This window comes from Cupressus sempervirens, chromosome 2, assembly GCF_028749045.1.
Source record: "Cupressus sempervirens isolate cs-2001-9-10 chromosome 2, ASM2874904v1, whole genome shotgun sequence".
NCBI classification, from domain to species: domain Eukaryota; kingdom Viridiplantae; phylum Streptophyta; class Pinopsida; order Cupressales; family Cupressaceae; genus Cupressus; species Cupressus sempervirens.
In genome coordinates, this window is record NC_143119.1 from 105,654,401 (window position 1) to 105,680,380 (window position 25,980).

The following is a 25,980-nucleotide window of genomic DNA, read 5'->3' on the forward strand; positions in this document are numbered from 1 at the left end:
TAAAGCTGGCATCTCCATTGATCCTGATAGAGTTGAAGCCATTTTGAAGTTATCATCCCCAAATAGTTGAAATGAACTCAAGTCTTTCTTTGGGAAGATAAATTTTGTTTAGAAATTCATAAGTGGATTTGTAGAGATTGTGCATCCTCTCCATAATTTTCTTAAGAAAGGAGCTAAAATGAAATGGGCCCCTAAAGTTAAGAAATCATTTGAGGATATTCAGCTAGCCATTTCCATGGCTTTGGTATTGGTCAATCTTAATTGCAACCTTCCCTTAGAGATATATTCCTTTTCTTCAGAGCATTTGTGTGTAGGGGTCTTGACCGAAAAGAAGGGGAAGGAAGGTGGAAGACTTATTTCTTTTATGAGTTACTTGTTGAGGAATTACGAGTTGAATTATTCTAACCTCAAAAAATAGTCTTTTTCTTTCATTAAAGTGATGAAGAAATTCCACCATTACATACTAAGAAGTAAGGTGTATGCTATCATACTTGACCCAGTAGTGAAGAAATTGTTGATGCAAAATGAACTTGGTGAAAGGCAGGGTAAATGGATGGCAATACTTCAAGAGTTTGACCTTGAGATTCAACCTATGAAATTAGTCAGAGGACAAGGATTGTCATGATAACTAGGTTGGTGATGAAATTTTTTTTGGGTTTGAGAAGGAAATAGATGATGAAGACCAGAAGGAAATGATAGTATGTCAAGTCAATATTGGCCAAGGTGTGGTGATAGATGTTTGGTATTAAGATATTGTGTATTACCTCCTACATAATTGATGCCCAAGTTAGATGAATAGCTCATAATGTAGAGGACTTAAAATGAAATGTGAGTCCTACATGCTACAAGACAAAAAGTTGTACAAAAGGAACTATGATGGGATCTACTTAAAATGCCTAGGACATGAAGAAGTGAAGCAAGTCCTAGAACAATTTCATGACAAATATGGTATGGGGCATGGTTCAGTGAAAGTGATGGCTCATATGATTTTAAGGTTAGCATATTTTTGGCTCACATTTTTTGAGGATACTTTTGAGCATGTCTGCTCTTGTCATGTTTGTCAAACAAGTGCTAACAAAGAAAGACCCTCGGGGATGCTGTTACAGCCTATGTATGAGATACATCCTTTTGTAAAGTGGGGGCTGGATTTCATTGGTCCAGTTAATCCACCATCATCAACTAGACACACCTACATTCTTATGGCCATCAATTATTGTACAAGATGGACTAAACCAGAAACTTACAGAAATTGCACTGTTAAGGTGGTGACATATTTCTTGGAGAAGCACAGTGTTGCCAGATTTGGAATGCCATTTGCCCTTGTGTGCAACAATGGATCTACTTTTGCATCAATATTTCTGACTCAATGGGCATTCAAGAATAAAGTTATCATCAAATTCTCTTCCAATTACTACCTGCAAAGAAATGGGGTAGTGAAATCTATGAACAAGAACCTGCTCATAGTAATAAATTGATTGTTGAAGGAGAACCCTAGAGATTGGCATATACAGTTAAAATATGCCTTATGGATGGATCAAGTAAGGGTCAAAAATGCTTTTGGGACTTCTCCATATTTACTTGTCTATGGAGAAGAGCCAGTATTTTTGCTCAACTATAGAATTCCAATTTTGAAGTTTATAAGTGGATATGTTGAATATGCTGACAGAGTACAAATCAGATTGATGAATCTTTTAGAGGTGGATGAAAAATGCATAGCTACATTGGAGCACATGGTTAAACATCAAGCTGTCGTGAAGAGATGGTTCAACAAGAGAGCCACGATAAAATCCTTCAAGATTTCTAACCTTGTTCTACTTTGGGATAAGGTAAAATAAAAATTGGGCACCCATACCAAGTTTCAATGCTTGTGGACTGGTCCTTATTAGATTGTGGAAATCCTTGGAGAAAACACTTTTAGGTTCAGTTCCTTACAGGGGAATTTATTCCATTGCCCTTAAATGGGAAATATTTGAAACATTATGTTGAAGCCTAGAAGAAACTAAATTAGTTAGGTTCTATTTCTACAATTAGTTAGATTTTATTTCTACAATTAGTTAGGTTTTATTCTCACAAGAGTGTTTATTTTCTGCAAGTGTGTGTTGTTTTCAATCATGTATTTTCTTTCAGTCGTGTGTTTACTTTCAAGGTTGTATCAATCCCAAGGGGTAAGGTGCACTTGATATTTTATCTTGAGATATCTCACTAACCACTCTTTGGTTTTGATTTTAGGGGGAGGCATTTCTTTGTCAAAATATCTAGATGATTGTGTGTTTTATACCAACTAAACAATGGATGTTCCTTGCAGAAATTAGGTGGCTTTCAGTCTTAAGTTTGAGATTCTAAACTAGTGAGCTCTCAACACTTTGCAAACTTAAGAATTGACCATCTTGGGTGTTGATGAATTAAGGTTGAAGGCAGAAAGGGATGATTCAAACCCCAATTGGTTCAAATAGGAGGGGTCTTCTCGAAGGGTTGCTAAGTTCATTGTTTGGCATGAGAGTTTCTAAAAGTTTTAAAAGAGGAATGCAAGGGATATTCACTAAAGATCAAGTCCAAGAAACAAAATTGATGTCCTGGCTACATAGTCTAAGCATAGTTAGGATACGCGAGAGAGAGAGAGAGAGAGAGAGAGAGAGAGAGAGAGAGAGAGAGAGAGAGAGAGAGAGAGAGGTGTTAAGACTGAAGGATTCTAAAGATCTAAAATGACAAAAGGATACAATTTCAAAACAAAGTATCTTTTTACTAAAGCATTGCTTCATCAAGTAATGATGTTAGATCACAAGATGCATGGAGTGATTCCTCAAAATTTTCTAGAAAGTTAAAAGAAAGTGACAGCCTACTAAGAGCCCTCAAACTGATTCTCTCATTTGGTCAAGCAAGCGATTGGTAAACAACCTTCATAAAGATTCTTGTTGAATGAGCCAGGAGGAGTGGAAGATTGTTTCTAAGTTGTTTGAAAACTCAAAATGATTACATCTTGAGAGGTTGATGGGAATGAACGGACGAATCACACACTGAGCTTGAAGGTTTTAGATCCTAAAGTTTTCACTATGAGGTCATTTCAACTACGCTCAAGGCATTCAAAGTTCCATTGGTGTTGGACACATGTTGCAAGGATGTTTGCTGATGAAGAAATGCCTTAGTCATTTCTTCCTTTTTTTAGGGCAATTTGTTGTGGTTCCACAACACATGCCCCATTCCTTACTAGGAATGGGGACCCCCTACTTTTTTCGGGTCCTCAAACTCATAATTCAAGATTTGGAAAATGTTAGAGAATCAAAAAGTAAAAATAAAAATAAAAATAAAAATTGGAAAGTCAGAAAAATTCAAAAAAATGAAAAAAATAAAAAAAGTCATAAGAAATATAAAATTTGGAAAAATATTTTAAAAAAGTGCACCACATATGCCACCTGCATGGTCTACGTCGTGCACCCCATGGGTGGGCAGGGTTATATAAAGCCCAACCCCCCCCAAAACACTTCACTCCTCTTTAATTTGCATTTTGGCAATGGTTCTCTTGCACACACACTTATCATAAGGTGCACTTCACACACCAAGCGTGCGACATGTGCAATACTCCATATGTGCTGCCTCACACATGAAGTGCACGTTGCATGCACTACACATCGTGCATGCCCCTACTATGCACTTCACACACTAAAACCCATCCATGCACTCATTCAAACACTGCCATGGGTGCACGTACACCTTACATTGTGCAAGCTCATGTGCACTATCCCCTTTGTGCTTGTGTGAGCACATTGCGCCACACCTCCAAAACCCTACCATACATTGTGCCTCCAAAAGACATGTCACACACATAACACAAGCTACATGCCGCATGCAAACATAACCTCTGCAACACACATAACACAAACCCTACACCACGCGTGCACCACAGAATGTGCCGCGTGTGCACAATCATATGCTGCACGTGCACAACTACTACATGCTCCACTTCATGAAGTGCACTGCCCGCAACCTTAAAAAAATCCTAAAATATAAAAAATTTAGTCTAATTTAAAAAAAATAAATAAATAAAAAATAAATAAAAATAAATAAATAAATAAATAAATAAATAAATAAATAAATATATATAAAGGCACCATAATTGAACATCTTTCTTTTGTTTTCATTTTAGTAAATAGAGGAATAATTTTGTATTTTAATTTTTAGGCTTACATATTTTTGAACTAATAAATGTTTTTGTGTCGTGCAGATATTATGGCATCCACATCTGGAGAGAAAATGACACCCAACCTTGTTATATTCAAGTTCCAAGGTGTACCATCAAAGTCAAGGTTCCATGATGATCATGTAGAAATCAAGGACATTGATTTGGGACATACTGACTTGGGAGAGTTCCTTAGGATCTACAACAAACCTATGAATAGATAAGCTCTAGTATCTGCCTTGATCCATTCTGGGTTGGTGAGTACAGTTTCACATCTTGTATCAGTGCAATCAACATAATTGATTATGACACCAGCTCAACATTTTGTTCCTGAAGAGAGAGTGGTTAAGAGCATGATAGGAGAAGTGGTCTTAGACCTCTGACCCGATAGCATTGATAGGGTCTTCCACTTCCCAGGGGCAGATCAATTAATTAGACTCTTCTATGAAACAAAAGAGAGATGGTACAAGGAGCACCTCAAAAAAGCATAAAAAATCATTCAATCCTCATATCTTGTTGAGAAAACTCCTTTGGGCAGGTCATAGGAAAGGTGGACATGACTAGGGGATACATGAAAGAAGATATTGGCTATTCCATCATACTTTTGAGTAGAGTGATGGGTTTACTAGTAGTGGGCCACCTCAGTGCCTTCATGGTCAATTTCATTGAGATAATCAAGATGGAAAGGATGCCATTGGACTAGGCCACCACACTAAGTTAGAATTGATGTGAGCAATTAGGGGTAGTTAAGGAAAAGAAGAGGTTCTATATGACTTCTTACATGGTTTATCCTCTTGCAACAAGGGCAAAAAACTACCCTAGTTTGTACAAAAGAGGTAGTATGTAGGATCCTAATGCCTCACCCTATATTGTCTACCCTCAGTTGGTGAGGAAGAAGCTCTCAGCACAAAGTAAGGAATAGAGAATCGTGAATGATACATTCATTTTTGCGATTATCTGATTTATAGAGGGTGATTATGCAAAGAGGTTATCCAATGAGGCAAAAGCATAGATAACAACTCTCAGGGCCTACTTCATCCAATTTAAGATATTCACATATTTGTAGGTAGCTAGTGCCTCTTTCAACCCTAAGAAGCTCCCCAGATATCCAAGCAACAAACTAGTGTTATTGGAAATTGCTTGACAGATTGAATCTGTATATGAGAGAATAAAGAGACATAGGAGACCCTATTGGACATGGCCCTTGGTCATTGGACCATATTAGGTAAATGAAAGAAATATATTCCATCCTTTGAGTGGAAATGGGAGAATTATTCCCTTGAGGAATACAATTTCCCTAGGCTCTATTTTGATAATATCAGGAGAGTAGAGAGTCTAGCTGGTAAGTAGTTCCACCATGAAGATGCTATTGAAGATCATTGGATGAATGCAACAAATGACTATGATGTCCACATAAGGGACTATTGTAGGGTGACTTTGTATCTAGTAGAGAAGGCTCTCAAGCTAAATATCCTAGAGGAAATAAGGCAACAAGATTCATGGGAGTTGCTAGACCCCCTATTAAACTCGAACAAAATAGGAGAGAGGCCAATCATGAATGCCAAGGTTGATAGGGAGGAGGGAAATGATATTAATAATCAAGCAAAGCACATAGTTAGAATGACTAATGATTGGATCAAGAAGCCTTTTAAACTTGATCCAATACCTGATACTATGGTCTTTCATGCTCAAGCTCACCCTGAGAAAGGTAGAGGGGAAAAAGTTACAATTTCTACCTTTGCGACCTAGTCTCCCATTAGGCCAGAGATAGTATACTAACTTGACTACTTAGTTGGATACTATCATCCTCTAGAGAGGAAGGGAAAGAATAAAAGGAAGAGGACCTCCTCTTGGAGGATTCAAACTAAACAAGGTGAAGCACAAACACCTTCCCAATAGTAGGAAGAGAGTGTACAAGGGTCTGAGGATACTATTGCTTCCCAAGTCTAGGATGACCCTTAATTGCATCCCTTTGTGCATAGCCAATCAAAATAGGGAGAGAGTCAACAAGTTTCTATTCCTCCTATGCAAGAAGAGCCAACGTCCCCTTCTACCTCCACAAAAAAAAAGAGGAATAAAATTCGAATGAAGAAAAGGAAAAGGGTGACTAGGAGAATGGTGACTTTCCCATCTATCCCTGAAACCATTCTAGAAGGGGAAGAGGAAGAAGAGAAAGAGGAAGAAGAAGAGGAACAAGTGCCTTTTCAAAGAAGAGCTCAGCTAGCTAGAGCGATGGAGCAAGAAAAGAGAAGAAGTACCATGGGTGTATATGAGCAATGTTGGTATGCTAATAGAAACCAAATTTAAATAAAGCTTCTACAAACTAAACAAAATTCATAAACTTCAAGATAGACTAAGATGAGCTCTCAATTGAGAATATGAGCCATTAATGGGCTCTCTCAATGAGAAGTTCTCTTGTTGAGTAGCTTTGTCTAAATAGATAGGATGTATGCTCAAGATTTATGCTTCAAAAAGGGCTTCAAATGGAGTTGGAATTTGGGTGTGAGTGTATGGTTTTGATGTAAAATAGCTTCTTAAAATGGAATTATGACTTTAATTCATGGATTGTGTTATTTTTCAAAGGGGAAGGATCCAATTTATAGGCAAGAGGCTTGAGGGATTGAGGGCTAAGACGCAAGGATGGGAAAAAGCTCATGGAGGGCTCAGATTGCATGAGAGGAGAGCACATGGATTGTGCTTCCTTACAGCCAATCAAGGAGTGACACATGTCACATGGTGAGAGGATGGAGGAAAGGGGAAGGATGAGTTAACAAAGGAGGCTCAAGGGATAAAATCTTCATAAAGACCCTCATAATGGCTTGTAAGAGCAATAAAAGGGCTTGAAAGAGTCATTTATGGCCTAGTGGGCTTCATAAAGTTTTATGGTTGAGATATTTTGAGGGAGATGAGAGCAATTTCGACTTGGGCTTGATTAGGAGGGTTTTAAGCTTGCTTAGGATTGTGAAAATGATTAGAAGATGGATTAGGATGGTTTAGGATTAGCTTAGGGATAGGTAAGTGGATGGCATTTAATGAGGGTGGGTGAAGGAGGAGATATTTGTTAACTTTGGCTTGGGTTAGTAAGTCTTAACCCATGTTTAGAGAATGTGACAAGGTTAGGAGGGGATTATGATTAGGTTTAAAGACATCTTCTAGAAGAGTCTAGACTTTGGATGAGGATAAAGACTTTCTAGAATAGTCTAGAACTTCCTAGGATGAGGATGAAGACTTTCTAGAAGAGTCTAGAACTTCTTAGGATGAGGATAAATTAGATTTGTAGGAAATAAATAAAGTTTTATTTATTTCAAGGGTTTGGGTTGAGGAGATATTTATTAAAACTTTTTTAATAAACATGAAGATTAATATTTAATCTTAATTAAATATTTTGAGTTGGGATTAGGGGTAGGAAATGATGCGATTAACCTTTAATCAAAATTAAAGAAGGATTAGAAGATTTTGGAAGAGGTTAGTGGTCTTAAGGAAATTGGCCAAGTTTTGGGCAAAAAATATTTTATTTATTTATTTAGGGTTTTTTGGTCAATTTATTAATTAAATAACTAATAAATAAGGAAATAATGTTTAAATAAGATTCAAAAATTTTTGGGAGGGATTCTTTAATTAAATATTTTTAATTAAGATAAAAGGATTTAATGGCATAAAAATAAATAAATAAATTAAATAGTTAATTAATTAATAAATGATGATGTCATCAGGATTTTTTTAGAAAATAAAAATACTTTATTTTCTAAAGGTTTTTAGGTGTCTACATTTTGCTGCTCTTTGATGTGATGCCGCAAGTGGCATGGCATCAAAGATAAGAAAATAAGATGCCTAAGACTAGAGCAGAAGAGGAGAGAATGGACTGCAAGATGCCCCCTCAAGAAGGCGACGGGGAGAGAAAGTGAAGCTCGACGACTTCTTGAAAAGTACAAGAATTTGAGATGAGCAAGAAGACTCAGATTGGCTTAAGAGAAGAGGTTTAGTTAGCTCAAACTCTCACTATAGGAGAATGATAAAGGGAGAATCAGATGCACAAGAGGAAGCAAGCTTAAGACTTTAGGGAAGGTGGAGGATGAAGGAGTGGAGTGCTATAGAAAGAAATCCAGGATAGGGAGATGGATGAGGGGATTATAAAGCTAATGCAATAGGATTTCAAAGAGTCAAATTGGTGGAAGATGGGTTTTGGAGATCCCTAGGACTAGGATTGTGGATCTCGAAAGATGAGGCTTGGTGGATTGATTTGGATTGGTGGATCCCTAAGACTAGGATTGTAGATCCCTAAAGCTAAAGGTGAGGAGTGATTCAAAGAGATAATAATGCATAAGTTGGGGTAGGAGAGACAGATGTTGGATATGGATGGGGGATAATGGAGATGAAGAGATTCCATTGAAGCTTTTTGAGCAGGGGGATACTTCAAAGAGAAGTACCACCATGTAGTTGAGCACTAGATTTGCTATAGGATGGTTGGTTAATTGCCAAGGTTACTAAGAACAGCAAGGCCTTATCACCAACTGTCCAGAGGACTGACAGACTGACTCAAAACAAACATGCAAGGATTGCCCCAACATCACACATGAATCTCAAAAGAATCAGAGTGGAACCGACACTGGGTAACCGACAAGCAGAAAAGAAAAACAAACAAAAGACTTGATCAAGACCGTACGCTTAGAGTGCCCCATTCGTAGCATACCATGATATGGAAGATTGTGGCAACCTTGAGGAGGGAACAAAAATATTGCTTGGAAAAGATACTTCAAGACCCAAAAGGGAAGATTCCAAATCAAAAGAAAGTGAAAATCCAAAAGAGAACTGTTTGCCAATGAGATGGGTAGGACAAGGTACTAACAGACCAAGATCAGATATGAGGAAAGCTATATCTTGCAAGGATCTATTAGAGAGCACCTAAGCTAATATATCTAGATGAGTGATGCATCTAGAAAGCTGAACTAAGAAGGATAACACTTTGGTGACAGGAGATCTAGTTAAAAGATGCATTGGAATAGCTAACCAAGGGTTGTGCGATGTGCACAAGATGCTGATCAAGGAGGAACTGACACAAAAGATGGATAGATACCATGGTACTAAGTTAAAGAGGATGTACAAGCTGACAGACCAAGATATGTTACAAACTGAAGCTGACCAAGATAGTTACAAGTAGGCAAAAGCTCAGGATGATAGGATAGCAGGATGGTTTGATGTTGTGCAAGATGCGAAAGTTAAGGGTGGGGTGATAGCGAAAGATATGGATTGGCAGGATGCATCCAATGATGATGAGAGATTTTGTGACCAAGGATAGCTAGAGGAGCAGGATGAGATGGCTGGATAGAATGGTAGATAGCTAGGATTATGATGGATATAAAGAGATGACATTGGGTTTGCATGAGGATAGCCTAGAGCTAGATACCAATGACAAGGGGGGATGGACAAAACAAAATCTCCAAGGAATATAGTGCCCCCAATCAAAAGATAACATGTGGAAGGAGGTCTTATGATGGATGTGATAGGATTGAAGCTAGGATGGAAAAAGCTGAAGGGGCTAGGGAGATGGATGATAGTTGGGATGGTTAGCTGAAGCTGCAGGAGATAAGTGGATGGTGTGAGATGGAAGATGGAGGGTGGAGGATAGGTGGATAGATTGGAAGATGGAGTTGGATGTCAAGAGATGACCAAAAGCACGAGGGTAATAGGCTAAGCTGAGGATGGTGAGATTATGCATGATGCTTGTTTGCCAAGTTTTCATCATGGTACTTGTCTAAGGTGCTTGAATTGCCAAGTTTTCACTAGTGGATGCTTTATTTTTTTTTATTTTTTTTGACTTTTTGACTTTGGACTTAGCTGGAATGATTTTGGCTTTCTTCAGCTATTTTGGCTATTTTGAAATTTTTCACTGGCTGTTAGAATGTTCAATTTTGTTGCTAGCTGTTGGTACACCGGATGTGTGATTTCTGCAATAGATTGGATTAAATGGGATTGATGGTAGGAGATGGAGGGATGAAAAGGTCAGAAAGGAGCATGAGATGGGGATGCTTGCAAGAGCAACATTGGCACATGTTGGGACGGGTGTGAAAAGAGCATATGGGGGATAGATGGTAGATGCGGGTGTGATGGAGGATTTGTGGAAGCGTGCTTGGGGATATAGGCACCCAAGATGGAGTTAGGAGATGGGGGACATGAGTCACTGGATGGAGGATTAGCAATGGTGGATGCCATTATGCATTGGGTTTCAACTTTTTTCTTTGGGATCCACATGGTTTTGGATTTTCTTTTCATAGGCTTTTGCATTATTTTGCATTCTTTGATTGGATTTTTCCTTTTTGGAGTATGTCTTTTAGAATAGACATATGATTTCCTAGGATGTGGATTTTTAGCTTTATGCATTTTGAAGTTGGCATTCACATTGTTGTGGTAAGCTTTGGGAAGATGGTTAGGAGAAGCTTTGTGAGATGGAGAGGATATGGGAGAGCATGTAGGGGGATGATGATGGATGATGTGCCTTGATATGTGCCTTTGCTGATCTTGCATAGGAATGGAGGGAATAGGATTTGAATGATGGATGATAGGAGGATGGAGGATGGTAGATTTTGGGACATAGGGACCCAAAATGGATTTAGCGGATGACGGGGGGATATGGTAGGTTGTTTTAGGTTGAAAAGATGGTGGAGGGGGGATGGCATAAGATTTCTTGAAGGAGTGATGGGAGGCTGGCATGGGGGGTTTGGAGATAGGCTTGGTTTGGGGGTGTGGTGTACCAAAACCTTTAGATGGTGAGCCTTTGGATACATATCCAAGACCATGAAATCCTAGATTTTTTTGTGCAATAATAGGCTTTCTGATTCCTTGCTCTTGTGGTCCTAAACCTTGACCTTGATAATGCCATTGATTGAGCATTTGAACTAGCTGAGGATACTTTTTGCTTGCAAAAAATGGTGGAAGTGCTTTGTTAGATGTACTGCAATAGGGAGATACTATTCTTAATTCTTCTACTGAGAGGAGGCCACTATGAATGAATGTAAGTGAACCAAGAGGGTATATTATAGATGGTGAAATAGCTTGGATAGGTGGTAAGATGGAAGCATGGAGTGGAGGAGATGGTAGGATAGGATATTGATTTAGCTGATGGGATGAAAAGATATCCTACAGTAGAGGAGGTATGGCTTGAGGTTTTCGAGATGGAGGGGATAGTGATTGCACTATGGATGGAAGACATGGTATGATGATATCTTCATTTATGCTTTGGGGGATGTCAACATGCTTTTGGGTAGGATCTTGATAGGATTAGTTTAGAGTGTATGGTGTGATAGGAGGTGAAGGGATGGACTCTTCAAAGGCAACAAATGGATAGATGGGAGATTAAGTAGTGGAGATGGGTGAGTAGAAGATGGATGCATAAGGGTCATTATGGGAGATTTGGGAAATGCTTGGAGGTGATGTGGATAGGATTTGGAGGGTTTTGACAGATGGTGGGATTTTGATGCTTGTGGTAAGTGGAAGGATTTTAAGCAATTTGATGGATGGTATGGGGCTGATAGCTATGGGAGATGGAGGTGTTATTATAGATGGGGAAGTTTCATTACTAACTACTTCACATGGTTGGATTAGATGACATGGGTTATCGACTGCTAGAGGCGACTTTTCTTGTATTTCCTCTAGGAGATTCCTTGGAGATTCGTGTGTCAGAGGTGGAGGTGGATTGACAGGAATAGCTAGTGTGATGGGGGTGGAAGATTGGAAGCTTGGTTGATTGGGTAATGAAGAGAAGCTGGGATATCAGATGGCATGACTAGATAGTTTGGAAGAATGCATGGATTTTGTGGGATGCTCGGGGGAATGTTTCTAAGGATTTCAATATACCCATCATAGTCAACAAGATTTTCATCATCATAAGAATAGAAGGTGGCAGGAGCAAGGATAATATGACCGAACACATCATGATAGGTTTGGGATTTCATGTTTTGATGATGAGTCAGATGGGGATGGGGTCTTGCATATGGATGAACACGGAAGCTCATGGTTGGATTTGGATTAAGCGCATAATTTGGATTGGCTAATGAAGGATTTCCTAGGGAGAGTCAAAGCTGTATGACAGACGTAAGGAGGATTGGCTGGAGATTTTTGGCTTTCCTGTGGATGGAAGACTTCAAGGGCATGTTGTCAAAAAGTGAGAGTTTTGCTTTCCTATGCGCTGGATTGGTGGAGATTGTGTCAACTTAAGGATAGACTAATGATCCTATGGGCATGACATGAGATTGACCACTTGTGGATCCCAACCTTTAGCTCAAGGTGATGAGGGATAACAAGTGACAAAGCTAGATTACCCTAGACAAAGCTCTGTCAAAGGGATAACCTTGGTGAGGCTGGTGGATTGGTCAGATTGATGGATAGCAAATTCTAGTAGAATGACAACAACTCTCTAAAGGCTTGGGTGTGATTTTGGATTGGGTTGTTAGCTGGCTAGGGGGGATGATTTGGAGAGACTTTTGGATTTGTGATTGTTCTAAAGTAAGGAACTAGATAGATTTGGTTGCAGCAGGGGAGCTTGAATGATTTTCTGATGAGGCAATGACTACGCTAAGTATGCCTTGAGCTGGGAAATTTCTACTTTTTTGGGATTTTGACCAAAGTTGGCAAAAATTCATTCAAAATCTATGAACAAACAAGCAGACAAATTTTTTGGAGCAAGCACGTCAAACACACCAACATCCTAAGAAGCTTTCTACAAGGATGAAATTTGTTATAGCTAGGGAGTCCTCGATATATGCAAGGTACATGAGGCCCAAATCCATAGATGAAACCAAAAAGATGTCACACAGCCAAGAGGAGTGGTAACCCACTTCTCCTCTTTCACTTCTCAAGGGTATAAAGTTCCTTGAGGCTTAGCCCGAGTGACAAAATCTTGATTCCAAGAGAGGTGTCTTTGGATTCACCTCCTGATTTTTATACTCTGCCAGAACGTTGGAGTTGAGGTCATCCCAAGGGGTGATGAAATCCCCAAGCAAGCCTCCTAAAAAGTGTAAAACAAGACCACATACATGATCTTGGGCTTTGAAAGACACGCGTTCATTCCAATTGATGATTTAGATTTTGTAAGCTATAATTGAAGACACTTGTGATTATGGCATATAATGTTCATTCCAATTTGACAATGTCGTTAGCATAATGGAAGTCGAGAGATTATCAACATAAGAAATGCGAGTGTCATTGAAAATGTATCCAAACCATGCAATGTTCATTGATTGTTAGGCATTCAAAATTGAGTGTGAGTTTGTTTTAAGCCAAAACAAAGATGTGTGAAACTCGATTGCCAAGCACACACTCGGAGGCCCTCCACATCAAGATTTGTCCAATTTTTATGCCCAAATGAAGTGTGAGTGAGATTAATGCCCATTCAAAGAATTTTCTAACTTAGAAAAACCACTAAAGACCCAAGTGAGTGGAGTTTGATCTTTGTGGAGCACTTAACACCCTCTTAGGTAGACCCATCCCCATAGATGGCGCTGAGATTGCAACCAATGGTTAAATTGATGGGTGATTAAAGAGGGTGAGTCCAACTACAAACTTACTCAAAGTGTCTTTATTAGTTTTTATAACTTAGAAGATTTCAAAAATGTGGATTCTTTTTATGCCCCAAAAGATGATTATTTGATCTATGGCATTCAAGATTGGATTTGTTGTTTTAATCATGCATTCATAAAAAAAACAAACTTGATTTTAATCTATGGCACTCAAGAGTGATTTTAGCAACATGCATTCAAAGACAAGTGATTAAAAATTCAAGTTTTTTCCTTTGAGCATTCAAGATTGAGATTTTGTGTGTTGTTTTAAGAACTTTGAAGTGCTTTGTTTTAACCTTAGATCATTCAAGATTGTTTTGGACTCAAAAGTGAAAATTACTCTTTGGACTTTGGTTTTCATTCAAGATTTTGTGTTCTAGTTTGCATATTTTAAGCCCAAAAATGATATTCCTAGATTGTTTTGATGCATGAAAAACCTAAGAAACATTCAAGATTTTGCAACAAGACATTTGTTTGGAACAAATAACAAAGCTTTTAGGACAATTTTTGGCAACCATTTAGGACTCTTAGTTTTCATGAGATTTTTAAAAGAACTTTAAAATATTTGCAAATGAGGTTCATTTTATCCTTGATTGATGCTTTGATTTAGATTTAGATTTTAGTGTGCACTTAGTGTTGATTTTGAACCTTTTGAAATGGAAACTTGAAGTTCTTTTTAAATTTCCAAAAATGAAGTGTTCCTAACTTTGCATGAATGCATCTAAAACCTTGATGTTGCAAGGATGCAAATGATTGAATTGGTTTAGTTTCACTTGTTAAAAGGCTTTTTTTTTTTTTTTGTTGCAATTTTTTAGTTTTTAATGGATTTAAGTATGATTTAGGAGTTCATTTTAAGCACTAAAAAGAAGTGTGTATGATTTTTCTTTCTTAAAAAAAAATGGCCAATATCTCCCACAAGAAGAAGAAGAAGAAGTAGATGGAATAAGAAGAATATAGACAAGAAGAGGAAGAAGAATTCCAAGTGCTTTGTCCACCTATAAGCTTGAAAAATCTGCAAACACTATGAGATAGATTATGAGTTCCTTTTTCTTTTTCATGCTCATGTGGACTTACAAAACCAATTTATACAATCCTACCAATCACAAAAACAAACAAAATTAGCCAAAATTAGCAAATGAAATACAAAACTTGACTAAAAAGCTAATGAAGATGACCCATGCGGGGTCCCACCGGGCGTTCCAAAATGTATATGAGCAATGTTAGTATGCTAATAGAAACTAAATTTAAATAAAGATTCTACAAACTAAACAAAATTCATCAACTTCAAGATAGACTAAGATGAGCTCTCAATTGAGAATATGAGCCATTAATGGGCTCTCTCAATGAGAAGTTCTCTTGTTTAGTAGCTTTGTCTAAATAGATAGGATGTATGCTCAAGCTTTATGCTTCAAAAAGGGCTTCAAATGGAGTTGGAGTTTGGGTGTGAGTGTATGGTTTTGATGTAAAATGGCTTCTTAAAATGACATTATGACTTTACTTCATGGATTGTGTTATCTTGCAAAGGGGAAGGATCCAATTTATAGGCAAGAGGCTTGAGGGATTGAGGGCTAAGATGCAAGGATGGGAAAAAGCTCATGGAGGGCTCAGATTGCATGAGAGGAGAGCACATGGATTGTGCTTCCTTACAACCAATCAAGGAGTGACACATGTCACACGGTGAGAGGATGGAGGAAAGGGGAAGGATGAGTTATCAAAGGAGGCTCAAGGGATAAAATCTTCATAAAGACCCTCATAATGGCTTGTAAGAGCAATAAAAGGGCTTGGAAGAGTCATTTATGGCCTAGTGGGCTTCATAAAGTTTTATGATTGAGATATTTTGAGGGAGATGAGAGCAATTTTGACTTGGGCTTGATTAGGACGGTTTTAAGCTTGCTTAGGATTGTGCAAATGATTAGAGGATGGATTAGGATGGTTTAGGATTAGCTTAGGGATAGGTAAGTGGATGGCATTTAATGAGGGTGGGTGAAGGAGGAGATATTTGTTAACTTTGGCTTGGGTTAGTAAGTCTTAACCCATGTTTAGAGAATGTGACAAGGTTAGGAGGGGATTAGGATTAGGTTTAAAGACATCTTCTAGAAGAGTCTAGACTTTGGATGAGGATAAAGACTTTCTAGAATAGTCTAGAACTTCCTAGGATGATGATGAAGACTTTCTAGAAGAGTCTAGAACTTCTTAGGATGAGGATAAATTAGATTTGTAGGAAATAAATAAAGTTTTATTTATTTCAAGGGTTTGGGTTGAGGAGATATTTATTAAATTTTTTTTAATAAACATGAGGATTAATATTTAATCTTAATTAAATATTTTGAGTTGGGATTAGGGGTAGGAAATGATGGGATTAGCCTTTAATCAAAATTAAAGAAGGATTAGAAGATTTTGGAAGAGGTTAGTGGTCTTAAGAAAATTGGCCAAGTTTTGGGCAAAAAATAAATTTATTTATTTATTTAGGGGTTTTTGGTCAATTTATTAATTAAATAATTAATAAATAAGGAAATAAATTTTAAATAAGATTCAAACATTTTTGGGAGGGATTCCTTAATTAAATATTTTTAATTAAGATAAAAGGATTTAATGGCATAAAAATAAATAAATAAATTAAATAATTAATTAATTAATAAATGATGATGTCATCAGGAATTTTTCAAAAAATAAAAATACTTTATTTTCTAAAAGTTTTTAGGTGTCTACAATGGGTACATCACCATCCACCCCAATAGGACCCCTAGAAGTCTCTTCTTTAGAAGATGAAGTACATTAGTGGGTGGATGAGAAGAGTGAAGAAGGTGATGACATTTATGAAATGTCAGATTTTGATTTTTTTCCTATGGGAACAAAGCTTGTTGGGATAAGATCAGGGATACCCCTATAGGTGAACCTCAACAAGAAGACTAGATGCAAATGTTGCTAGACTCACAGGGTCCTGATCTCACTCCCCCATCTCCACCACAAGTCATGGTGGTAGATAATGGCTTAGTTACTTCTTCCCTCAAGAGTTTAGAAGACAAGTGGTTTTAGGAACCATCACATGGGGAGGAACTAGAACAAATGACAATTGATGAAGTATTGAAAGAGGGAAAAATGGTCAAATATTCTCAACCACCTTCCCAAGACACTATTGTGTAAACTATAGGGTCTACAAAAATAGAGGATGTAGAAGAAGAACCCTCGTAGAAGGAAACAACTCCAAGGAGGAGTGATAAGGGAAAGGAGGTAGCAGAACATACTCCATCCTTGAGAGGCAGGTCTTTTGCTGAGCACATTCCAAGATGGCTCTAGAAAGAAGTAATGAGGAGTACCTGACCTCAATTTTAAATAAGCTTGAGTCTTTGTTGCATGAGGCAAGATCATTGGCCTTCATTACCAATACATAGAACTAGGAATTGTTTGCTAAAGTGGCTATCCCTTCAGAAGATACAGATGCAGAAAGCCTCGGCCCCCAAGACTATCAAATCAAAGAGGTCATGCTTGGGAGACCTACACAGGATACAACCTAATTGATGTTGACTATGGGAATTAAGGGAATCTTTAGAAGCATGGATCAAGAAGAGGTTGAACTCCAAGAACTTTGAAGGTAGAATGAGATCCTAAAAACATATTTAGCCAAAGTAGTTGGTCCTCTAGATCCTAAGCACCTCGAGGAGACATTGAACACCATTCTCTGGGAAGGGGGGAGTGTATAGTCAAATCCATTTTTGAAAGCCTGTCAACAATTGTGGGAAATTTTTGAGGATAAAGGACTTTTGATTATTTAGGAGAACCTAAAAAAACTAAACACTACACATGAGAATGTGAATAAAATGATAGTGATTTTGAAGCAAGACTTTAGCATCATGGATGAAGTAAGGGCCTGGAGCAAGGACTTACAAATTTTGTAGACAATAAAGGGATAGAGGTATAGGATTTGGTAGATGTTTATACTATTGAAGAATTAGATTTGATTGATTATTGGATAGAGAAAATTGTGGATAGTAATAAAGTAATGGAAACATTACATGCGAAGATTCATTAGCTCAAGGACCAAGCTCGAGAGCGAATTTTAGAAGCAGAGAAGCATTATAGCGATGGTTGTTTAGATATTTTTGAGGATAAAGAATGGGAGAAGTTATTACCTATAGAGTCAGTGATAGAGAATTTTAAGAAGATTTTTGTTGAAGCTACTAATGAAGAAGATATTTTCGTAAGTCTTTAGAACAAAAGAAGCCTTGTTAGAATTGGATACCAAACTCGGGGATTTCACTGATACCCGAATTGAGGTAGAAAATTATAGGAAAAAGGTCTAGGAAAAATATAAGGCTTTAGATTTACTAGATGCAATTGAAATTACAGATATTATAGAGAAATTCAAGGGCAAATATCCAAACATAGCTTTGGGATGAAGAAGAACAAAACCCAGGTGCCAGAATTCCAATTTTGACACTCAGTAAAATTTTGAGATTTTGGACCATTTTGAGGTGTGCAGGTCTATAGGTACATAGCTCCATAGTTCTCTAGCTCCACAGGTGCATATTTTGAAAAGTTCTGCCAATAGTTAATAGCCAGTTCCAAAATAGAGCTTTGCATGCATTAGAAACACATTCTGATGAAAGTTTAACTTTGACAAATGCCCTGTGAATGATCAGCTTCTAATTTTGGCACTCCTAGACACTTCCATTTTGACTTAGAGCTTTCTCATTCTTTCTTCTCTCATAATTCTTTTTTTTTTAAAACATGTAAAGGCTTATGCATCCAATTAATGAATAAAATATGGATGGAGTCCTACTTAGCACCAATTAGATTGTAGTTTTTATATAATTAGTTTATTTTGTTAATTAAAAGAATTTTATTGCATGAAGATATCTCTCACTCTCAACACAAATTGAGAAGACAATTTCTTATAAATACCCCATTGTAATATGTAATAAGGGCCACTATTATTTTGCAATAAAATCATGCTTTTGGTGCTCGCATTTGGATTGTAGTAATTCTTTCCTGAATGTGTCATTGTTTTGTGGATTTATTTTCATGAGATTGTGATTGAGCCAAAGGTTTATTGCTTTGTTTCTGGTTTTGCATTTCATTAATTTTGGTGTTTGTTATGGTATTGACAAATTTTGCTATGTAACTAGCTTGAGAAGAAATGATTGAATTGTGCCTGCATAACTTTTCATCTCACATGAGCACACTTTCTGTGGCCTAGTGATTTAATGAAGGAGGAAACATCATACACTCACTAAGTTTCTCACGAACAATTGCATCAGTGGAATTAGGGAAGTGCCACTCCTTCTTTATTGGTTATTTATCAATTTCTTTGGAAGCTTAATTTGTAGACATTTCATTCTCCATAACTTATGTCTGTTAGGAATTTTTAATTTCATGTTATTTACTTTCAAGTTTTTTAATTTTCTTTGCTAACCCCCTTTGTTAGATTAGGAATTCATACTAGTTGCATTCATAAAAAACATAAAAATACAAAAACATAGTTCTTTTGCGTGTTTATTTTGAAGCAGTGTGCAAATTCTTCATCTCATCTAAAATCAAAATGAACCAACAAAGGCCTCCTTGTGAACAATCACATTTATCTTCAACTGAACAGATTCTAGTAGATTTCAAGATCAACTTGGAACCTTGGAGTTGATTCAAAAAATAAAATTTTCAAGAGAGGAGTTCGCAAGAATTCCTTCCATTTAGCATTGTGCATAATGACAACTCAACAAAAATCTATTGAGATACAAAAATTTGATGCTCTTGAAGTCAATAAGGATCCAAGCAAGATAGATGATACATTTAAGGACAAAGAGAATGCCACTCATTTTGCGAAAGACAAAGAATCTAATCATGATATGGACAACAAAAGAAAGGAATCTTATGCTTGGTGTGATGAACCTAAGGAGACTGAAGTTGATTGCAAAGATAAGTCCTTCAAACCTATTTCAAAGTTTTATTTCCATAATTGTCATGTATATGGTCATTATGTAGTAGATTGTAAGAAACCTAATTTTAATAGTAATAATGCAAATAGTAGGATATATAGGAACACTAACCATGCAGGAAAGAAAAGAAGATCTCACAGTAATGAAAGTGGAGAAAGAAGACAAATTGTTTTCTATAGATGCAACAATCTTAAACATATTGCAAGAAATTATAGAGCACCTAATGACCAACAAAATGAATAGAAAATAAATGTACCTATATGTCAATTGTGCAATAACTTTGGACACACAACAAAGTTTATTAGAATGAACAAAAAAGACCTAAATAGGAATCATAATTACAAAAGGAAGAATATAAGAAATGATATGAAGGAGAAGACAAATGAATTAAAGTAATCATTTATAAAGGCAAAGGAACTAGGAAGCTCTCCTACAATTATAGAAGATTTAATTGACAAGAAAATGAAGTCACTTATTGTTTTTGACCCCTCTTACCAAAATTAAGCATTTTTAGTGAAACATAGTTCAGTTATTGATAACTAATGTTAGATTAAGTATCAAAGGTTATGTAGTTGACAGTATGCAGTAGACATTGAGAGAAGTCTATAGTGAAGTGCACATTGCCTGATAAGATCAAGATAAGGATATGAAAGAAGAATAACCTCTCTATTGTACAAAGACAATACATTGAACTAGTGGTAGACATGCATTTAATGCAAAGTATATATTACAAAAGATTTAAAGAATGCAAATTGGCTTTGTATACATCATTTTTTTGGGTGAAGTCTGAATGCGAGATCGAAGCAAGACTTGAAGAATTAAAGAGGCCTACAATTATGCAAAGTCACCAAAAACCCTAATACACAAAATTAAGGTATTTTCTAAATTGTTGAACATAATATTTCATAAATGTCAAGACAAGAAGTCTCTAATATAAGTAATAGACCTAGATACAATTTCAAGAAACACCCATTTGTTTCTTTACTTGATGACTCTATTGGAGATTTTTTGCAAGTTTCAAAAAATGTTCTAGACATTGAGGATATAAGAGAATATATTCATTGCAAGATTGAAAGCATAGGTGAATTAGAGAAAATGTGCAGCAATGACTTGTCATTGAAACTTGAACATAGATACCTAGAATGACTTAATCTAGTTAAGCATATGTTCTACATAGATTTTGACAATAATGAATGGATATGGATAATTCTGAGTAGAGTACATGATAATTTTCTATGGTTGGGAGATTCTATCATATGTATTGAAAATTACCTAATTCACAAGGTCACAAGTTTGAGAAATGAAGGATGCAATCTAGTGAAGATTAAGAATGTGTGCAAGCTAGTTGAGAAAAATCTCAATACATATTTTGATGGCAGAAACATGAAAGTCAACACCATTCAAGATGATGGAGTGAGACTCATTTGTAAGATTTTGGGATATAAGTACAATCATGGATCTAGGATAGATTCAATCCCTGTAGGATTTCATCATGCAACCTACTTGGTAGTAAGAGGTGAAGAGGTTAATATGCGTGACATTATCCAAACATAGTTGTTGGATAATATATCAAGAATCAAGAAATCTAGGAGCATAGTCTTTAGGTTTGAATCTCTATTGACTCACATATTCTTCTATGCATCCAAGAATTTTCTTAAAATCATGAATTGGGATGGAAGTGAGTGCACAATACAGTTAATCACTTATGCTTATAGATCAAGACCTAAAGTAGTAAGAGACAATGACATTGATAGAATAGTGAAATCTTTCCAAGTAGAAATGAAGCAAAGATATAGGATACCTCCTACGCTAGTAGAAAAATACAAGGATGAATTATGTTTTATGGTTGAGATAGATTTCACTTGCATGGAGGCTGTAGTTCCTTGGGTAAAGTTCATTGAACCTATGGGATATGAGATTAGTGAGGAATTGATTGGAGGATATGTGTAGATAATCATTCATTCTAAAGTTGATTCCAATTGTCCCAAATGGGGCACACACATTGAGAAGATGAGAGAAGTTAAGACAAGCCAGATAATAAAGGATTCCAAGAAAAAGGTGGATAAGGTGATTGATTCTATTTTAAAGGAATCAAGAATGACTAGAAAATAATTTGATGAGGTGGAAGGGATAGCCATTGAAATGAAGGCCAGTGGTCAATCTAAGCTATTGACCCCTACACCCATTGTAGTGGCAGGACCTACTAAAGAGGTCACATTTGCCTAGACAAGTGCACTAAAACCTAATATGCCTTATGCAACAGTTGTGCAACAACAACCTCCAAGGAATCCAATGAAGATAGAAGAAGAATTAGCTACAAGGAAGTCTACAAGGCTTGAAAGGACTAAAACCCCTCCTAAGAAGAGAGTGAAGAAGACCACAAGTGGTCCAAACAAGAAAAGAAGAACCTTACAGATTAGTTCTAATGATTCTAAAGAAGAAACTAGTGATAGATCAATTGAATCAGCGGATCAGGAAGCGAAAACCTTAGCTGGGTGAAAAGCATGGAAGCCAAAGGTAGAGAATCTTAACATGTAAATCATTAATGAAATTAATTTTGTATAGTTAAATAAGTATTATGATTTGTATAATAATATGGATAGGAGACAACTAGAAAATGCTGTAGTTAGGAATATGATCCTAAAATATAAAAAGTTTGACAATAATAGAGGCCAAATACCTAAAGATTTGTATAATAGATTGCTAAATAGAAAGATTAGAGTTGTAGAGGAAGATAAGAAAATAAGAATTAATATGGTGAAAAAGTTATGTTCTGTAAATAATGAGGAAAAAATAATAGTTATTCTAAAAGGTATAGCACCTTTGTTTAATGAATAAAAAGAGATCCATTCTCCTCATGGGAGGAAATTATGAAGAAGATAATGAGGAAACATAAAAGGCTATAGTCACATTTATGTCTACTATGCCTAAGGAAAATGTACAACTAGAGAAGGCAAGCCAGATACCTGAGGAGTGTGCATAGATAGAGGAAGCAAGTCCTACTACTAACAGTCCACCCCACAGTTTTGAGCAACCAATTGGAACACCTATTTCTAGTGATTCACCACATATCATCATTGGTAGTGAATCTATGCAAGTAAATAACACCAATGTGATAGTTTATAGAACTGAGGACCCATTCAAAGAGTTTGGTGCTAGTATTGTTGTGGATTATAACAACTCATCTATTGAAGTATAAGATCAAGAGACAAAGGAAGAAGATGCACCTTTTGCAAAGAAAGTTGAATCTAGCAGTGAAGTAGCTACTTTGAGTGTACCCTTGACACCATTAGTAGGAACACTCTCCACACCACCTACCCAAGCAATAACAACAACAGTTCAATCAGATGAAGAAGATGAAGCAAAAACTCTCATATCTTCTTTAAGTAAACTTCTTGAGAAAAATAAATTAGTTAAGTCCATTAAGAAGACTTTGACTTTAGTTTTGGATAGAATGGAGAAGGTAGTAAGCCCTATTGACACCCCTATGGATATTCAACAACACACAAAAATTTTGTGCAAAGCTTTTGGTAATGAATTCACAACACTTTCAAATGCGGCTTCAATTCAAGAAAAAATAGAGTTCATGATGGTAAAATCCTTAATACCATGTGTACTAATATGAGGAATGACATAGAAACTTTGAATATATGCATTAAGGCACTAAGATGGTGTATAGAGGAAGGAAAACAAGCTTATGCTAAGTGCAACTTGGCATACATTCATCTTCAAGAATTTGATGATCAAATCAAAGAAAAGGTGACTAAGCTTCAAATGCTCACTGATAACTTTATGAAGAAAAATTAGAAGATATATACCATTGAGCACACAATGCAGACACTTCATGATAGCATAAGGAATATGTGAGTAGAAAAAGAGAAAGCTCTAAAGAGATTCACTCTCCTAAGAGAACACTTTTTCCCACAATAACATTGTTGGAGAATTAGTTGGAAGAATGCTTGTCAGCAAAATCTTCATATGCCAAGTTTGTGGCTACAAACTTGAATGCAATAGAGTTAGCTACAAATGCCTTATGTGCACTAATTATTGTATCTGATGCACTAAAAGAAAGTTGGAAGAAACACTTTTCTCAGTTAAAAACCAACTTTAGTGATTGCTTTTCCAAGTTTTGATGTAGCTACCAGATTTTGATAGTCTTTTCTTTTGTGATACCTTTGTCATTAATGTCAAAGGGGGAGATATATGGAAGATTGTAAAAGGAAAAATAAGGAAATATATATAGTAATAAGCTTTTATTGTAATTTTTAGGGGGGAGAAATAAGTTGTAATCAGAGTTATAAGGAATGTAATCCTCTTAAAACATGAATACAATGTTTTTACTATGTTATGGTTATTTGTTTTGTTTGGTATGACAACATGTTTGGGACCTAGCCAATTTTCCCAAAATGTTGCCATCAATGCCAAAGGGGGAGATTGTTGGAAATATTTCCAATCAATCAAATAAGGTAAGTAAAATGGTTTTCATTTACGGAAACATATTTTTTTCGCAAATTATTCATGTTCATTGGTGAAGGAAAATTGTCTAAGTATCAGACAACATCACAACAACATGACAAATTTGATGATAGTAGAATATTCCCTTGGAATATTATTTTATGTAGTTAACTAGGGATATATGACATCATACTAATGACATATACCAATGCCCATGTCCATATGATCAACCAAGTCCAAGTTAAAGGAATTAGTATTACAGTGATGATACAACATAGAACAGAGCATATCATCATAATGTGTTAAATGTCTTGATTTATTGTTTTGAATTATAATTTCTTAATAAGTTGACTCTAATGATGTTATGTGAGCTAACTAAGGGAGAATTTACCAATATGTTTGGTATAAGTAAAGAACATCATTTGTGAAGTTAGATATAAGTGAAGTGTAAGAAAGTAATAATCAGTGATTGCGAACTTGATATGATCTTGTGAAATGAGAGTAACAAGTGAATGTGATATTATATGTGAAGAATTGTTATGTGAGATATGATGCAGATTGATATGTGCACAATCACTCTTATATGAAGAATTATTATTCAGAAGATTTGTGAAGCACATCAAGTATCTTAGTATTGTATGTATACTTATTTCTTAAAGATCTTATTGTATAGTTTTATGTTAGGGTACTGGGCTCTTCTTGCACACATTTGTATATGATCCACCAACTCCTAAAAGGATTGAAGTAATTCCTAATGGGGTTGAGGCTTCTAATAAGTCCTAGTCTCCTAACAGGGACTTGAGACACTATACATTCTTCATAGACTCCTAACAGGGTCAATATCCTTAACCGAATCCTTTATATAGTGAATCATCTAGTGGGTTTCATCCCCACCAAGGTTTTCCCTTGGCTAGGGTTTCCATAGTTAAAAAAATATGGTGTTATGATATCACTTTATGTATGTTTGGTTATACTGTTCATCATTATTGGTTTACTTTCTTATGCATGTGGTAAAGTAATTAACAATATCCAGTTGTGGGAAAAAAGATTGAAAATACTGATTCAAACCCCCTCTCAGTATTATCTATTTCTAATAGATTTAACAGCCAACACGAAGCCCAAAATACTCAATAATTATTTTAAGAACTACAAAAACAATAATATCTTGTTTACTATAATTTTCAACACTTTTTTGATCTTTCTTCAGTTGGATAGTAAAAACACTTGCTCACACAAACTAACCCACATAAAAAAAATCAGATTTCACAAAAAAAATTCTACCATAGCCTGTGAATCATAGACACTTTGGTATAGCCATATATTAGAGAAAAGAACTATATCACAACCCTTGAATCAAAATAAGCTCTAATACCATGAAACAAATTGAAATATATAACCAAACTAATTTTATTTATCTATGTCTCTCTATGATTAGATACACCAATGGTAATTATGCCTTTATATAGAGGACTTCCTTGACCCATACACTATGGAGGTTTCCCAAACTATCCTCTACATGGGCAAGGTCAACTGGTGGAAGGAGAAGTGTTGAAAAAAAATGATAGTTTATTTACTCACTAATTGGGCAAACATTACAAACTAGCATTAGACTAAAAGTTCTATTGTAATTGATTGCAAACATGGACATTATTTATTCCAACATTAACTACTTATCTCCAAAATGCCTTTGAGACATTGTTCTCAAACATCATAGCTCTTGTTTCCTTTTGTTATTAACCTATTTCTCCTTTCTTCTATACCATTCTGCTCAGGTGTGTTATGGGTTGGAAGTTGTCTTTTAATGCCATTTAATTCACAAAAACTATTAAACTCATTCAAAGTAAACTCTCCACCTCTATCATATCTTAAC